Source organism: Pseudophryne corroboree, chromosome 3, assembly GCF_028390025.1.
Source record: "Pseudophryne corroboree isolate aPseCor3 chromosome 3, aPseCor3.hap2, whole genome shotgun sequence".
NCBI classification, from domain to species: Eukaryota; Metazoa; Chordata; class Amphibia; order Anura; family Myobatrachidae; genus Pseudophryne; species Pseudophryne corroboree.
The window spans coordinates 424,205,230-424,224,624 of NC_086446.1; the positions used below are offsets into that span (position 1 = coordinate 424,205,230).

The following is a 19,395-nucleotide window of genomic DNA, read 5'->3' on the forward strand; positions in this document are numbered from 1 at the left end:
TGCCCTTTGGCTTATGCAATGCTCCAGCAGTCTTCCAGAATTATGTCAACAAATTATTCCGAGATCTCCTCTATAAGTGCCTGGTTGTGTATCTGGACGATATTCTAATATTTTCCAAAGATCTGAAAGTCCATCGGGAACAGGTCAGAGAAGTCTGGAGACGTCTAAGGGAAAATCGACTCTTTTGTAAACTGGAGAAGTACATGTTTGAGGTTCCCTCCATCCCTTTCTTAGGTTACATCATTTCCGGGAGGGAATTACAGATGGATCCTGCGAAAGTCCAAGCAATCAGAGATTGGACCCTTCCTACCACTCTAAAGTGAATTCAGCTTTTTTTAGGCTTTGACAATTTCTATAGGAAGTTTATTAAAGATTATTCCTCCATTATTGCCCCGATTACAGCACTAACAAGAAAAGTGTCCAATTCTGCAGTTTGGCCCCCTGAGGCACTAAAAGCCTTTTCATTTGTAAAAGAGGCCTTCATGTCTGCTCCTATCCTTCGGCAACCTGATCTCAGTCGTTCTTTTCAGGTGGAGGTGGATGCTTCTTCAGTAGGAGTGTGGGCCGTCTTATCCCAGTACTTCGAGGATCAGAAAGCTCTTCCTTGTACTTATTTTTCCCGAAGATTCTCTCCGGCAGAACAAAACTACGCCATTGGAGAACAAGAATTGCTTGCCATAAAACTTGCTTTTGAAGAGTGGAGGTACTTACTGGAAGTAGCTCAGCACCCAATCTCAGTAACCACAGATCACAAAAAATCTATTATATCTTCAGACCGCCCGATGTTTAAACCCAGGTGGGCACTGTTCTTCTCCTGTTTTTCTTTCAAGCTCAGTTATCATTCAGGGTCTCTTAATTGGACAGCAGATGCGCTCTCTCATTCATTGAGTTCAGATGAGTCCACAGATCTTCCGTACAGACAATTCATCATAGATCCTGCCTTCTTTGCTGCAACTCATACTACTTTGGTTCCTCCACCAGAAAAAACCTTCGTTGCACCAGACCTCCGAAAAAGATTGCTCATGTGGGCTCATACCTCACCGTGTATGGGACACGCAGGTAGCCTCAAAACTCTTAAGTTCATCAAATGCTCCTATTGGTGGCCTCATCTGAAGATGGATGTTTTGGAATTCATAGCTGCCTGCACAAAGTGCTCCCAACATAAAAGTCCAAGAGGATCACCATCGGGTCTTCTTCATCTGCTATCGGTCCCACCTAAACCCTAGACCCACATCTCCATGGATTTTATAACTGACCTACATGTCTCCAGAGGACGAAACACCATTTGGGTCATTGTGGACCGATTTTCCAAAATGGCGCACTTTGTCCCACTCACAAGTCTTCCAACCGCTCCACAACTATCAAAATTGTTCATATCAGACATCTTCCGGTTACATGGACTTCCACAAGAGATAGTTTCCGATAGAGGGCCTTAATTTGTGGCTCAATACTGGAGAGCACTGAGTTCAGCTCTTGGAATGGAATTAAGTTTCTCCTTTGCATACCATCCCCAAACGGATGGCTAGACTGAGAGAGTGAACCAAAACTTAGAGACTTTTCTACGACTCTTCGTGTCTTCTTCTCAGGATGATTGGCTGGACTATCTTCTATTTGCTGAATTTGCTCACAATAATCTCTACCATCCACGTGTTCCTGCTTTCCAATCTCTTCCAGCTCTTGAAGTACGTGCCGCAGAGTTAGCCCTTCAGCAATTCACTAAGATGTGGAAACAAGTTCATGGGGCTCTGCTTAAAACATCCAATAAATACACATTTTTTGCGAAACGGAAGGCTGTCCCTAGTCTCAAAGTGGGTGATCAAGTCTGGATTTCTACTCAAAACTTAAGACTCAAGGTCCCTTCCAAGAAATTTGCACCCAGATTCATTGGACCATATCCTATTGAAAAAGTATTGAATCCAGTAGCATACAAAGTGACGTTGCCTCTGTACTTGAAGATCAAGATGAATGCATTTCACATCTCCTTACTGAAGCCTCTCATGCTTAACCGTTTTCGGGCTCCCTAGACCTCCCAAAGTGCAAGCTGCTCAAGGAGAAGAATTTGAAGTTTATAGGATCCTTGACTGTCGTAAAATATATGGTTGTCTCCAATATCTTATTGATTGGAAGGGATATGGACCGGAGGAAAGGTCCTGGGTTTCTGACTAGGACGTCCACGCTCCAAGATTAGTCCGGGCCTTTCATACCAAGAATCCGATGAAAGCACAAGGGAGTTCAGAGCCCACCCTAAAAATGGAGGGGGTACTGTCAGGATCCGGAACCTTACCTTTGGCGGGTGCTCCCACGGGTTACCATCCCGCTGGTTGGTGCGGCGGCAGGGAGATGCTGGCGGCGGGTCCTCCTGGACGAATGTGCGGCTGCCAAGGGCCTGGAGAGCCGGGCGCTGCGGCGGGGATCGCTGCGGTATGGTCCTCTAGTGGTGACACAGTATAGTGTGTCAGAGACAGAAGCTGGATAAAGCTGGGTGCTAACAGCTAAGTATGTCTCCTGTACTGTGGGCAGCCATGTTGGAGACCAGAGTATTACCAATGAAGTTCCCAGTCTGTGTCCAGCCAATCCTGCGTGTTCTCCCCTTACAAAAGGGGGCTGGCTCAGAGGGACAGTGTCAGTGCTTCAAGTTACCTCCTTGTGAAAGGTTCTCCAGCTCTGTGCTCCCAGGTAACTTCTGGTTCCCTGGACCTGGTTGCTCTCATCTTTCGGTTACCTAAACGCTGCTGCAGTCCTGCTGTCTAAGTCTGTTGCCACTCGTGGAAGCGCTCACGGGGTCCCAGGTCGTAGAGGAGCTCCAGGTGCTAGCAGCGGTTCCCACAGACGTCTTCATTTCTTCAAAGTCCAAGTTCTTCAACCTCGTCTTTCAATCACAAACTACAGTCTTCATTTCTTCAAAGTCCAAGTTCTTCAGCCTCATCTTTTAATCACAAACCACGTCTTCATTTCTTCAAAGTCCAAGTACTTTAGCCTCGTCTTTTAATCATAAAACACAGTCTTCAGTTCTTCTTTACCGGAGTTCTTCAGCTTCACTCTTCAAGTCATTTAACCACAGACTCTAATTCTTCCAGTTTCTTCTATTTCTCCAATATTTGTGTACAGCCTGATTATTTATTAAACTACAGTTATCTTCCTACGAAATCCTCCTTTTCTTTACGCCCTCCGGCCAACGTTAATACTTAGTTTGGCTTCCACCCCATGAGGAGGAATTACATTCAGCCACCTCATTTACTCTCCTCACAGGTAGCTGTCCCTTCAGCCAAAACTCGGTTGTCGAACCCCAACTTACGCCGAGCGTGACAATTCCGGCAAACTCGGACACCATTACATCCTGCCATTCGTGTTTAAATAAGACTAAATAATGACTCTGGTCAGGGCCGGTGTAGGGTGTTTTGCGCACCCCTGCAAGCAATAAATTTGCGCCCTCCCACCCATACATAATAAAGGAACTGTGCACGTCGAATGCTCACGCCGCAGAAAAGGAGTGTGAACTCACAAGGAAGGTAGATGTGGCCACACAACAGAACCCCCAATTCAAATTACGCCACACAATAACACAATTTTATTCACATTACACCGCAAATAGTGCTCCTGATTCATATTACACCACATAGTAATGTCCCTTTTTTATGTTACGATGCACAGTAGTGCCTCGTATTCACGTTAGGTCACGGTAGTGTCCCTTAGTCACGTTATGCTGCACAGCAGTACCCCTTGTACACATCACGCAACACAGTAGTGCCCCTTATACACAATTCTTACAAAAGTAGTGCCCCTTACACATAAGTCACACAGTAGTATTGTCATACATAATGCCCATAGTAGTAGTGTGCCTTAAACATAATGCCCACAGTAGTAGTGCCATACATAATGCCCACAGTACTAATGTCCCTCATACAACACCCACAGTAGAATTGCCACACATAATGTCCACAGCAGTAGTGCCTCTTACAGAGCCAGATTAAGGGGCTTGCCCAGAGAGTTAGTACCCCGGGCCCCTTAATACCCCAGGCACCCCTGTCTTAAGGGCCCCCCGGCCAGAGCTCTGCATTCTTCACCATTCTTCAGGTTGCTGGGGCAGGAGGAATCCATGCTGCCGGATGAGGAGTGTGGCTGTGCAGCGGCTTCCTCTCCCCTCCTCTCAGGCAGCGCGGTCGGGGACTGAGTTAAGCAATCTGCAGCCTTCACTGCTGGCAGGAGAGATGCTGCTGGCGGCGGAGGCTGGAGACTGCTTGACTCAGTCCCCAACCGTTCTGCCCAAGAGGAAGGAGGAGGAAGCCGCATGCACAGCCGCACACCTCCCCTGGCAGCCTGGTGTCTTCTCTCCCTGCTGCAGCGCGGATCCCGTTGCCTGTGACCAGGGGAGGTGAGCAACGCGTGCAGCAAGGGGTTCTGGTGGTCAGGGAAGGGGGACCTCCTGTCTTGGGTGCCCTGGGGCCCCCGAGGGCTTAATCCGGCCCGCGCCCCTTAAATATATGTCAACAGGATGGGAATGGAGGAGAGAGAGGGGGGACTGTGGTCCTTATGCTGGGCATACACGGGCAGATAAAATGATTGTCAAACCGACAGGCATTTTGTCTGACCCTGCTGATATCCGGAACATACACTGTGAGATAAATTTCCAGATGCTTCCCATATGAAGGAACAGGGGAAATGTCCGTTGGTTGGCCGCAGTAGGCATACACTGCCCCGCCCGATGCGGCTGACCAGACACTTAGAAAATATTGCATCAGAGGGACATGATGGATGATCCAGTATGCTCGACCGATTAATATTTTGGGTTGCAATTATCTAATAATTGTAGCTAGTATGCCCAGCATTACACAGAAGAGCAGTGTACGGTAGCCTGGTGACTGAAGAGCCGATTCACGCTGCTGATGCAGCTGCCATCATACAGGTACAGGCAGTGAGGAAGAGGGGGAGGAGGGAGGGAGATAACTGATGCTTCACGCTGCTGGCACAGTTGCCATCATACAGGTGCAGGCAGCGGGGAAGAAGAGAGGGGGAGGAGAGAGGAGGGAGGGAGGTAGCTGACGCTTCACGTTGCTGGTGCTGCTGCCATCCTACAGGTTCAGGCAGCGGGGAGGAGGGGGAGGAGAGAGGAGGGAGATGATACTACATGCTGCCGGTGCAGCTGCCATCATACAAGGGCAGGCATCTTCAGTACCTTTGCACCTTTGCAGGCAGTGGGGAAGAGTGGGAGGAGAGAGGAAGGAGGGAGGTAGCTGACGCTTCACGCTGCTGGCACGGCTGCCATCATACAGGTGCAGGCAGTGGAGAAGAGGAAGAGAGAGGAGGGAGGAAGGGAGCTGACCCTACATGCTTCCGGTGTGGCTGCCATAATACAGGTGCAGGGAGTGGGGAGGGGTAGGAGGAGACAGGAGGTATGGAATAGCTGATGCTACATGCTGCTGGCGTGGCTGCCATTAAACAGGTGCAGGTAGCAGGAAGGAGGGGGAGGAGAGAGGAGGGAGGGAGCTGATGCTAGAAGAGCTGCTTCACACTGCCAGTGCCACTGGTATCATACACTTTGACATGCGCAGTGGCAGCTAGAAGCAACAGCAGAGTAGCAGAATGGGTAAAGCGCATCTCCAGCCCAGCGCCTCCACGCTTTGAATACTCTACTAAGTGGGTAGTGTTCACTCCAACTACACCCTAAAACCTAAAAACCCTAATGTACACATCAGTGATAATAATAAAATACGATCATTACACCCATACATCCCCAATCTAACTACAAGTTGTATTAATAGACAAACACCCCACCCCGCCACACCATATACTTATAGACTATATACACTAGATGGAAGAAGAAGGGTCTTTGGTTTCTGAGTCTGCACATTCAGAAGGATGGAAGCAGCCCATGGGTGGAGGAGAGGAGGAGGAGAAACGGACATGGGGAGAAGAGGGATTAGTGATAGTGACATGGAATAGAAGGAAAGGGAGTGAAGCCTCCAGGAGAGGAGGCTAGAGATAGGTTAATGGAGGGAAGGGGTGGAGCCTCATGGGGAGAAGGAACGGAGTCTCACTGGAGAAGGGTGTGGCCTCGGTAAGACAGACAGTGTAACTGTGACTGACATCGGGACCTACTCTCACACACAGTATACCGCACACTGACTGAGCACAGCCTGTAAGCCAAAGATGCAGCACGGACCGGGGTCTCTGTGAGAGCGGCGTCTGGGCAGTGTGTCCCCTCTGCAGGCTCTGCTCAACCTGCACAGTGTCAGTGGTTCTAGAGCTGCTGCCCCCTGCTGCTGTTTGCTGGAAACATTAGTGTGCGGGCCTCCCCAGTCAATGCTGAGGAGCTGTGTTTTATTTATGCTGCCGACGCCGCTGCCTCTAATACAGTATGACAGACGCAGCAGTAGCCGGCGACATCAGTCATGTATCGCAGCACAAGGCAGAGCAGGGAGAGCGCCTCTCCAGGTCGGTGGCCAGAGCCGGCCCTAACCAATATGATGCCCTAGGCAAGATTTTGTCTGGTGCCCCCAGCACCACCGCTGGTTCCGGCTCTGACCTTGCACCTTTTTCCCAGCACCATCAACCCTCACCCATAGCAGTCCTTATTTTGGTGTTTGTATCCCCTATATTTTAAATAGGAACAGTTCACACATTCGGCGCACAGCCCAAAAAGGGGTGTGTTTTTGCTGGGAAGGGGCATGGCCACACAATAGTACCCCCAATTCAAATTACGCCACACAGTACTGCAACTTTCTTCACATTTGATAATGCGATAGTGTCCATAACTCACATTACATCCCACAGTAGTATCACTTTACCTTATAAACAGTACTCCTCACAGTAGAGCCCCTTATTCACATTACACCACACTGAATTGTTCCATATTCAAATTACACCACACCCTATTGCTCTTTATTCACATTAGACGACACAGTAGTGCCCTTTCTATACGCAATGCCACATAGTAGAGCACCTTATGCACACAATGCCACACAGTAATGCATTTATACACATTATTCCACACGTAATGCCCCTTACACATATGACACACATTATTAATGTCCTTATAAACATAATGCGCCTTACACATTATGACAACCTTTATTAATGCCCTTTTACACATAATGTCAATTACACATATGCCGCACATTATTAATGCCCTTATACACATAATGACACACATTGTGCACCCTACACATTTGCTACACATTATTAGTGCCCCTATACACATAATGACACACATACAGTAGTACCCTGTTACACATATGCCACACATTATTAATGCCCTTATACACATAATGATACACATAGTGCCCCTTACACATATGTTGCACATTATTAATGCATTTTTACATGACACACATAATGCTCCTCACACATATTCCGAACACTACTGCACAACCAACCCACTCACACACACACACACACACACACACACACACACACAGCACTCACACTGCCTCTAACACTGTGACCTCTGCCTCTGCTTGGATACAGATACAGATGTGTCCTCATAAATCTTGCCTCAATGCTAACATCTGGCACCTTTTTTTTGATGAAAATGCATCTTATTTGCTTTGCTATGTGGCTAGGATGCACAAGCAGCTTCTGCTGATTAAAATGATATGCAGCATGCCTATATACTGTGTGAGACTGTGGCTGTATCTGCATATGAAATGCTACACACAGAATATAGGCATGTTGCATATCATTTTAATCAGCAGAAGCTGCTGATGCCCCTAGGCATATCAAATGCCCTAGGCAATTGCCTAGTTTGCCTATGCCTATGGCCGGCTCTGTCGGCGCCTCCCTGCTTTGCGGGACTTTGCTGAACGGGTAGCACCTGGCCTGTTTCTAGTCATCATAAATCGTGTATTGGAACCTCTCTTTTCTAGCAAAGTGAATGGATATTTCAGTTTTCTGCAGATCATTACATGTAGTGCTATTTATCATGTAAAAGTGCAAAGGTACTGAAGATGTTTAGGACGTACAGTGACTCACTGGTAAAGTGTTGGTCTTTCTCATATTCTTGTTTTAACAAATCCATGGTTCTGTGTATGTACTTGTTATTCACCTTTTGTAGGATATCATTATAAAGCCTTTCTCTATAGCTTCGGCTTCCTAAATACTAATTTATTAACACTATAGTTTTTTCACTGGTATGCTACGCTGGGCTTTCTGGCTTATGCTGGTGTTTTGGGGTGCCACACCCTGCACCTAGATATAGCGCTAGGGACCCCAAATATACAGAGACGCCTTGATGCGGCTTTGGGGCTTATTCACACATTTGCGCAAATATGTGTAACGAAGATCTCTGAATTCTATTATTATGTGGAATTTATATCTGGTTACGGTTATCATTCAGGGTGCTGGGGGAAACAAATACCTTTTTTTCTTGCTTAGAAATACCCCTCCCTTTCGAGCACCTGAATGATATCACTAAGCTAATTGAGCATCTACCATTATATATGTTTGTTGTGAGAGGCAGAGAGGTTCCTGCATTAGGAGGAGGTGCAGGCCCTGACATGCCACATGGAGCATTATGGGGTTGCTCCAAGGTAGGTAGCTCTTAGCTTAGACATATTGTAGTAAGGAGCCATTATCATGTGGCTCCTTGCTGGTTAATCTTAGACCCAGATTGGGGTAATGGAGGTGTGAGGTGTGGTGCCTCTGGACTGGCTGAGCTGGATGGCCTTAGTGTGGCATACCTTTACATTCTACTAACACTTTTCACTTATTAATTTTTTAACACTATTTCTCTTTTTTAATTGCATTTAATTTTTGTATCACTTTCTCTATAGCTTTGGCTTCCTAAATACTAATTTATTAATACTTTAGTTTTTTCACTGGTATGCTACGCTGGGCTTTCTGGCTTATGCTGGTGTTTTGGGGTGCCACACCCTGCACCTAGATATAGCGCTAGGGACCCCAAATATACAGAGACGCCTTGATGCGGCTTTGGGGCTCATTCACACATTTGCGCAAATATGTGTAACGATGATCTCTGAATTCTATTATTATGTGGAATTTATATCTGGTTACGGTTATCATTCAGGGTGCTGGGGGAAACAAATGCCTTTTTTTCTTGCTTAGAAATACCCCTCCCTTTTGAGCACCTGAATGATATCACTAAGCTAATTGAGCATCTACCAATATATATGTTTGTTGTGAGAGGCAGAGAGGTTCCTGCATTAGGAGGAGGTGCAGGCCCTGACATGCCACATGGAGCATTATGGGGTTGCTCCAAGGTAGGTAGCTCTTAGCTTAGACATATTGTAGTAAGGAGCCATTATCATGTGGCTCCTTGCTGGTTAATCTTAGACCCAGATTGGGGTAATGGAGGTGTGAGGTGTGGTGCCTCTGGACTGGCTGAGCTGGATGGCCTTAGTGTGGCATACCTTTACATTCTGCTAACACTTTTCACTTATTAATTTTTTAACACTATTTCTCTATTTTAATTGCATTTCATTTTTGTATCACTTTCTCTATAGCTTCGGCTTCCTAAATACTAATTTATTAACACTATAGTTTTTTCACTGGTATGCTACGCTGGGCTTTCTGGCTTATGCTGGTGTTTTGGGGTGTCACACCCTGCACCTAGATATAGCGCTAGGGACCCCAAATATACAGAGACGCCTTGATGCGGCTTTGGGGCTTATTCACACATTTGCACAAATATGTGTAACGAAGATCTCTGAATTCTATTATTATGTGGAATTTAGATCTGGTTACGGTTATCATTCAGGGTGCTGGGGGAAACAAATGACTTTTTTTTAAAGCCTTTCGTAGAATGGCTACATACTATCTGACCATCACAGTTTATCTCACATTGACAAGAATGAGTAATCTATACAATCCTGCTATCCAAGAAAAACACAGTGGGCCTCATTAATAAACCAGCAGCACATACCTTCTTGTATCGATATGGAATGTCCTCAAGAAAGACTATAGGGACTTAGGAAAGAAACTTAAGGCAAGGACATCTAAGGTAATATTCTCGGAATTATTACCCGTGCCACACGCTAGTCCAGGGAGGCAGAAGGAGATTAGGGAGGTAAATGTGTGGCTTAGGGATTGGTGCAGGAAAGAGGGGTCTGTGTTCCCTGAACACTGGGCGGACTTCTCAGTCAGGCACCATCTCTTTTGTCATGATGGATTGCACCTGAATGAGGAGGGGGCAGTGGTGCTGGGGGGAAGGATGGTTAGAAGGTTGGAGGAGATTTTAAACTAGGAGCCTGGGGGGAGGGTTTAGCTAGAAACTACAGGTCATGCAGTGAGAATAGTGGGGATGTCGGTAGTAAACAAAATGGGGGAGAAGTTGGGGGGAAGGTAAGAGCAGTCGGTAAGGTTACTAACATGGGTACTAAAAGAGATTTTACCAAAGCACTAACTAATGACGATTACAGGTCATCGTTGCTACATAAGGTGAAAGATGTCCCTAACGCAAGGGTAAATACTTATCTTAGTTGTATGTATGCAAACGCTAGAAACATTACTGGTAAAAAGGGCGAACTAGAAATACTTGCAGCAAACAAACAGTATGATATTATAGGCATTACTGAAACTTGGTGGGACGAATCTCATGATTGGACAGAAAATCTAGAGGGCTATACGCTGTTTAGGAGAGACAGACTAAATAAAAAGGGTGGAGGGGTGTGTCTTTACGTAAAGCCGTTTTTAAAACCTGATATGCGGGAAGATATTCAGGAGGGGACTGTAGACACTGTCGAGACGTTATGGGTAGAAATTGCATGCAGGGATAAAGGAATTAAAAAGTTGGTATTGGGTGTATACTATAGGCCGCCTGGTATTAATGTATCTGATGAGGAATTCTTACTGAAGCAAATTGAAAGAGCAGCAGGAGTAGGCGACATAGTAGTGATGGGAGATTTAAACTATCCAGAGATAAACTGGAAAAACGATTCATGTGACACTGCTAGGGGTAATATGTTTTTAAACACACTAAATGATAACTACTTAGTTCAACTAATTGAGGAACCTACCAGGTACAATGCAATCTTAGACCTGGTATTAACAAACAATGGGGATTTGGTATCAGGTATTATAGTAGGGGAACCCATAGGAAACAGCGACCACAATATGGTCACATTCAATATCAGTTTTCATAAACAATCCTATACTGGCTCAACTAGGACTCTAAACTTTAGCAAAGCGAATTTTGAAAAGATGAGGGTATTTTTCAGGGATATTGAATAGGAAGGTTTGTTTCTAGGAAAAAATACTACGGAGAAATGGGATGTACTAAAATTCCTGCTAGCTAAAAAATACTCTTACATTTATTCCTACGAGCAGCTAAAAAAGGAATAAAAATCATAAACTGTTGTGGCTTAACAAAAAGATAAAGGGATTTAAGGGCAAGAAAAGGCGAGCATTTAAAAAATACAAAGCTGACGGGGAAGCGGAGTCATTTCAGCACTATAAGGACTGTAATAAAATATGCAAAAAGGAAATAAGACCGGCTAAAGTAGAAACTGAAAAACTAGTAGCAAAGGAAAGCAAAGCAAATCCCAAAAAATTATTTAAAAACATTAATAGCAAGAGATTAAAGAAGGAGAGTATAGGCCCTTTAAAAGACAAGTTGGGAGTCTTAAGCAAAAATGATAATGACATAGCGGACACACTAAATTAGTTTTTTTCAACAGTATTTACTAGAGAGGACCCAATTCAGGGACTAACACACAATCTCAACAATGAGTATATCCCACTGATAGGTACTTATTTAAGTGAGGAGGTAGTCTGTGACCGATAAAAACATTTAAAGATTAATAAGTCACCGGGTCCCGATGGGATTCACCCAAGGGCTCTAATGGAGCTTCACTCTGAACTTGCAAAATCGCTATTTTTGATCTTTAAGGATTCAGTAATATCAGGTAGGGTTCCCAAAGACTGGCATATAGTGGAAGTATGCCTATATTCAAAAAGGGAAGTAAAGCTGAACCAGGTATTTATAGACCGGTTAGTCTTACATCTTTAGTGGGGAAAGTATTGGAATGTATTCTAAGAGATAGTATTCAGAAGTTCCTTGAAGTCAATAAGGTCATTAAAAGGAATAAACATGGATTTGTGAAGGACAGATACTGTCAAACCAACCTACTTGGCTTTTATGAAACAGTAAGTGCAAACCTAGATCAGGGTAAAGAGGTGGATGTAATCTTTTTAGACTTTGCCAAAGCTTTCGACACTGTACCGCACATGAGACTTATTTACAAGCTACAAGAAACAGGGCTAGGAAGCACAATATGCACTTAGATCAAAAATTGGTTAGATAATAGGGAGCAGCGCGTTGTGGTTAATGGATCTTTTTCAAATTGGACTGAAGTGCTAAGTGGTGTGCCACAAGGCTCAGTATTAGGACCGCTATTGTTCAATATTTTCATTAACGACCTAACAGAAGGTCTAGAGATCATGGTGTCAATTTTTGCAGATTATACCAAATTGTGTAAGGCTATAAATACGGAGGAGGATGCTGAGTCGCTTCAGAATGACTTAGTTAAATTAGAAGCATGGGCAGTGAAATGGAGAATGTGCTTCAATACAGACAAGTGTAAGGTAATGCACTGTGGTAATAAGAACAAAAATAACACCTACATACTAAATGGGGTAAAATTAGGGGATTCTGTACTGGAAAAGGACTTAGGTGTCCTCATAGATAGCAAACTAAGCAGTAGTACCCAAAGTAGGATTGCAGCAAAGAAGGCTAATAAGATATTAGCATGCATAAAACGGGGAATTGATGCTAGGGACAAGAGTGTTATACTCCCGTTATATAAATCACTAGTGAGGCCACACCTTGAATACTGTGTACAATTCTGGGCACCATACTACAAAAAGGATATCCTGGAGCTAGAAAAGGTTCAGTGGCGGGCCACCAAACTAATTAAGGGCATGTAGACGCTGGAATACGAGGAAAGGCTTGCAAGACTAGGCATGTTTACAATGGAAAAGAGGAGACTAAGAGGGGACATGATCAGCATCTACAAATATATAAGGGGACAATACACAGATCTTGCGCAGGACCTGTTTTTGGTTAGATCAACACAGAGAACTCATGGACACTTGCTCAGGTTAGATGAGAGGAGATTCCGCACAATACAGCGTAAAGGCTTTTTCACTGTAAGGACGATACGTGTTTGTAATTCCCTGCCTGAGGGAGTTGTAATGGCGGACTCAGTCAGCACCTTTAAGAATGGGTTATATAAATTCCTAATGGATAAGGATATCCAGGGTTATGGTGCATAGTGTCACGATCCGGTTAACTGGTCGCCATTTTCTACCAGTTAGGCGTAACTATGCCATTGGTGATCAAGAACTTTTGGCTATCAAACTTGCGGAGTGGAGATATTTGTTAGAAGGCGCTACTCATACCATCACTATTCTGACGGATCACAAAAATCTTTTATATTTAAAAAACGCTCAATGTCTCAACCCTCGTCAAGCCAGGTGGGCACTCTTTTTCTCCAGATTTGACTTCAAACTTCAGTTTTGTCCTGAGTCACAGAATCGTAAGGCTGATGCCCTTTCCCGCTCTTGGGAGCAAGAAAATGAGTCTGATCTACTGACAAGCATTATATTATTGATCCAGTGGCATTCTCCGCAGTGAGGATGGACTCTATGCCCCAATCAGGGAAAAGTTTCGTAAAGCCAGCTCTCAGAAGGAAGCTCTTGCATTGGGCACATTCCTCTCACTTCGCCGGACACGCAGGCATTCAGAAGACCTTAGAATTTGTTTCCAGATCATACTGGTGGCCGACCCTGAAGAAGTACATTACTGAGTTTGTTGCGTCATGCCCAAAATGTGCTCAACACAAAGTGCCTCGCCAGTCACCCATTGGGCAACTGGTTTCGTTAACTGTTCCTCATCATCCGTAGAATCATTTATCTATGGATTTCATCACGGATCTCCCTATGTGTAATAAATTCAACACCATCTGGGTGGTAGTTGACCGGTTCACCAAGATGGCTCATTTCATTCCTCTCACCGGTCTTCCATCAGCTTCCAAGTTGGCACAAGTCTTCATTCAAGAGATCTTCAGATTACACGGTCTTCCGGAGGAGACAATTTCCGACAGAGGTTTTCAGTTTGTGGCCAAGTTCTGGCGAAGTCTTTGCCAGGCTCTCCAAGACAAGTTGAAATTCTCTACAGCTTATCACCCTCAAACCATTGGGCAAACTGAGAGGGTGAATCAGAACTTGGAGGCCTTCCTCCATATCTATGTATCCTCTTCCCAAGGTGATTGGGTTCATCTCCTCTCATGGGCTGAATTTTGCATCAGTACCATTTTTCATCTTCCTCCACACCATTCTTCACCAACTATGGGTTTCACCCAAAAGTTCCAGAGTTCCAACCGCTTCCAACAACATTGGTGCCTGCAGCTGATATCACGCCAAGGCAGTTTTCAGATAACTGGAAGAATGTTCGAGCAGCTCTTCTGAAAGCATCCTCCAGGTACAAGAGATTTGCGGATAAGAAGCGTAGGGCAATTCCTGCTCTTAAAGTTGGTGATTGTGTTTAGCTGTCTACAAAGAATCTAAGATTGAGGGTCCCAAGAATGAAGTTTTCCCCCCGCTATATCGGACCTTTCCTGATTGAACAAGTCCTTAACCCAGTGGCTTACAAGCTCCAGTTACCTCCATTTCTGAAAGTTCCTAAGACATTCCATGTTTCACTCCTCAAGCCAGTAATTCTGAATCGCTTTCATTCAGCGCTTCCCTCTGCTCCCAAAGTCCAGACTTGAGTATGAGGTCGCCAAGATCCTGGATTCATGCCTCAGATATGGTCATCTTCAATATCTGATTGATTGGAAGGGCTATGGTCCTTAGGAACGTTCCTGGACGAATGCATCAGATGTCCATGCTCCTAAATTGGTCCGGGATTTCCATGCCAGATTTCCTCGGAAACCTAAGAAGTGTCCTGGGGCTACTCCTAAAGGGGGGGGGGGGGTTGCTGTCTTGATCCGGGTAACTGGTCGCCATTTTCTACCAGTTATGTGTCTCCTGAGATTGGCTCAGCGTGCCAGCGCCGGGTCAGAGCTATGTTTTGTTTTACATTTCATTTTTGTGTTACCCGCAGCGCTGGCTCAGCAGCCTTCTTAGTGTTTTCACTTAGCTTAGTATGGCACTCTCAGCCCCATCGCGGCCGTCACCGCCGCGCCCGTGATCTTGCTGCATGGAAGCTGAGTGTGGCGTCCTCTGTGTGCCACTGTGCATATGTGGGAGATCGTGGAGTCTTCTGCTGCTGCGGCCTCCGCCGCCATTGTTGTTTAGCACATGGTTCTTTCCCCTTCAAACTCTGTCATGGGCGCAGCCATGTTGGATAAAATCACATGTCACTCTTCTCACCAATCCGCAGCGCTGCTGGTGCCTGTGTCTAATTGTCAGCCAATGCCTGCTCACCAGCAGGTATAAATATCCTGTCCCAGCACCCAGGTAATTGTCAGTGCTTCAATTGTCTTTCCAGTGATTTCAGTCTTCAGCTTCACTAGAGACTCTCCTGTGATTATACTCTGCGGTGCAGCCCGACTCTCCTGTGGTTACACTCTGCGGTACAGCCTGACTCCCCTGTGACTATACTCTGCAGTGCAGCCTGACTCTCCTGTGAATATACTCTGCGGTGCAGCCTGCTTCTCCTGTGATTACACTCTGTGGTGCAGCCTGACTCTCTTGCTATTGCACCCTGCGTTGGCAGCAGTGGCGTAACTACTGCCCCCGCAGCCCTCGCGGTGGCTTGGGGGCGCAGGGCTGTGGGGGCGCCGCCACTGATTTAGCGCAAAATGACATGCGGACGAGCTTCTGCATGTCAATCTGCTGTCTCCTCTCCCTCCTTCCCTCCGCTGCTGTGATGGAGGGACACGGAGGGCACAGCGCACGCCTCTCCTGGGTCTCCGGCGGGTCTAATAAATGAAGTGTCGTTCATAAGCTCTGATTGGCTCACGAACCGGCACTTCCTTTAATGTTTGAGTTATTGGATAGAAGGATAAACATTATTGTTATTTACTTAACAGTATATTGAAGAAATTTAAGTGGTCCCATTAATATTACTGTATTCCATTATGAACATTTGCACCTCAATAACAGTATCTATTTTCATATTTCTTCACTGTCAATTGTGTTTTTAATAATGTAGAACTAATATAGAATCAGTATTAGAAATATCTGCCTATGTGTTTTTAGACTAGTGCTCTTGTGTTTCTCGGATATATAAAAATGAAAGGTAGAAAGTAAGTGACCTGTGCTCCTATATACCGTACCGTGTCTTAATTAGAGATGAGCACCGGACATTTTTCGGGTTTTGTGTTTTGGTTTTGGATTCGGTTCCGCGGCCGTGTTTTGGATTCGGACGTGTTTTGGCAAAACCTCACTTAAGAATTTTTGTCGGATTCGGGTGGGTTTTGGATTTGGGTGTTTTTTTTTTCAAAAACTCCTCAAAAACAGCTTAAATCATAGAATTTGGGGTAATTTTGATCCTATAGTATTATTAACCTCAATAACCATAATTTCCACTCATTTCCAGTCTATTCTGAACACCTCACAATATTATTTTAGTCCTAAAATTTGCACCGAGGTCGCTGGATGACTAAGCTAAGCGACCCAAGTGGGCGGCACAAATATCTGGCACATCTAGGAGTGGCACTGCAGTGTTAGACAGGATGGCACTTAAAAAAATTGGCCCCAAACATCACATGATGCAAAGATAAATAACAAAAAAAAAAGGCGCAACATGGAATTGTCCTTGGGCCCTCCCACCCACCCTTATGTTGTATAAACAGGACATGCACACTTTAACAAACCCATCATTTCAGCGACAGGGTCTGCCACACGACTGTGGCTGAAATGACTGGTTGGTTTGGGCCCCCACCAAAAAAGAAGCAATCAATCTCTCCTTGCACAAACTGGCTCTACAGAGGCAAAATGTCCACATCCTCCTCATCGTCCGATTCCTCACCCCTTTCACTGTGTACATCCCCCTCCTCACAGAGTATTAATTCGTCCCCACTGGAATCCACCATCACAGGTCCCTGTGTACTTTCTGGAGGCAATTGCTGGTAAATGTCTCCACGGAGGAATTGATTATAATTAATTTTGATGAATATCATCTTCTCCACATTTTCTGGAAGTAACCTCCTACGCCGATCGCTGACAAGGTTACCGGCTGCAGTAAACACTCTTTCGGAGTACACACTGGAGGGGGGGGGGGGGGGCAACTTAGGTAAAATAAAGCCAGTTTGTGCAAGGGCCTCCAAATTGCCTCTTTTTCCTGCCAGTATACGTACGGACTGTCTGACATGCCTACTTGGATGCTGTTACTCATATAATCCTCCACCATTCTTTCAATGGTGACAGAATCATATGCAGTGACAGTAGACGACATGTCAGTAATCGTTGGCAGGTCCTTCAGTCCGGACCAAATGTCAGCTATCGCTCCTGACTGCCCTGCATCACTGCCAGCGGGTGGTTATCCTTTTCCTGGCAGCTCCAGTGGCGTGAGAAAATGGAGGAGCTGTTGGCGGGTCACGTTCCGCTTGACTTGACAATTGTCTCACTAGCAGTTCTTTGAACATCTGCAGACTTGTGTCTGCCGGAAAGAGAGATACAACGTAGGCTTTAAACCTAGGATCGAGCACGGTGGCCAAAATGTAGTGCTCTGATTTCAACAGATTGACCACCCGTGAATCCTGGTTAAGCAAATGAAGGACTCCATCCACAAGTCCCACATGCCTAGCGGAATCACTCCGTTTTAGTTCCTCCTTCAATCTCTCCAGCTGCTTCTGCAAAAGCCTGATGAGGGGAATGACCTGACATAGGCTGGCAGTGTCTGAACTGACTTCACGTGTGGCAAGTTCAAAGGGTTGCAGAACCTTTCACAACTTTGAAATCATTCTCCACTGCGCTTGAGTCAGGTGCATTCTCCCTCCTTTGCCTATATTGTAGGCAGATGTATGGGCTTAACATGAAGGGAGGGAATACCGCACAGGAAATATTAAATATAGAAAATTGATTTTCTGAAACCAAAATCAGATAATTGCAAGAAAACGCTGTTTTCAAATTCTGATATTGTTTGGTGGTGCACCCTGAGTCAGTATGAGAACATAAACAATAGGGAGAGAAGAAGACTCTTTTGTGGGCGCACTCTTTACTTTACATAAATATAGAAAATAGTCAAAGTAGATTAAAAATACAAGTTTTAATAATTCAACAAAATTAAGAAAGTTGGTGGTTCATAAAGAAGATAATGGTGGTCAAATAATTAACAAAATATTCAAAATAGCACTGTGTGCTGATATGCAATGAGAACTGGGTTTCGGCTGACGGAAGGAAATTCTAGACGTTATGTGTTTAATGGTACGTTCTATTAGTAAGCCAATCACTGTTATACATTCTCCTGTCAAGATATATAAGTAATACAGTCTGGATACTGGTGGTACTTATGAGTGATATAAATGTCTCTCTTTTGTCTCCTGCCAAAGAAGAGAGGGGGGGGGGAAAGGGGTGGAAGTTGAAGAGCAGTGTGAATCTTCTGTCAGTGTTAGACACTGTATAGGCTCAATCAATGAGCTCTACTGCACTGAGTATTCCTCAATGGTCACCCACTTGAGTACTGACCCAGCCCAACACTGATTAGCTTCCGAGATCGGACGGCTTCGGGCGTTTCCAGTGTGGTATGGTAGTAGAGAAAATGACCAATATTTCGAAGCTCTGGAATCACTGATGAGAGTTCACGAATTTACAAAGTTATTCAGGACAGATACCAGGAATAGAGGAAGTCAGATGGATCTGCTGCCAATGTTAGACAGGGGCGTGACCCTGAATCACTGGTGAGAGTCCACGAAAATAAAGAAAGGAAGGAAATAAGTAGACAGCGATAAAGTCTGATAGGCTAGTGATAATTAAATCCCAAATATTCTAATTTTGGCAATAGTAGAATGAGCTATAACATTTATTCTATAATTGGCTGGAATTGCCTGGATACAGGATGCCTGAGATAATAAAACAGAGACAAAGAAGAAAAAATAACAGAGTAACTGCTATAAAAAAAGTATCCACTATAAATTATTGGTACTTTAAAGGGACATAAATAAATAGCAGTGAGATTGTAGCTGAATTGCAACTAGAAAGAATAACAGTGTAACTGCTACAGAAGTATCCACTTCAGGTTGTTGGTACTCCAAAGAGATATGAATAAATAGCAGTGAGGTTGTAACTAAGTTGCAGTGGTGTGTCCAGACTAGAGAAGATCTATAAAGGTTTTAGATTAAATCACTGCCAATATCATCATACATGTACACAAAGTAATGGTAATAAAACATTATAATAAAGTCTATGAGTATTGCTGATATTGATGTAGCTGATGAGGCAGGAAAGAACCTATTAGCACGAAGTCTGTCAGGTTTACCTTGCAAAAAAATTATA

At 44.8% G+C, this 19,395-nt stretch overlaps 1 pseudogene; it reads right to left on the minus strand.

Moving 5' to 3' along the window:
• Positions 1-18,539: 18,539 nt before the first annotated feature.
• Positions 18,540-18,658, minus strand: LOC134896147 (5S ribosomal RNA; annotated as a pseudogene).
• Between the last annotated feature and the right edge of the window lie 737 nt (positions 18,659-19,395).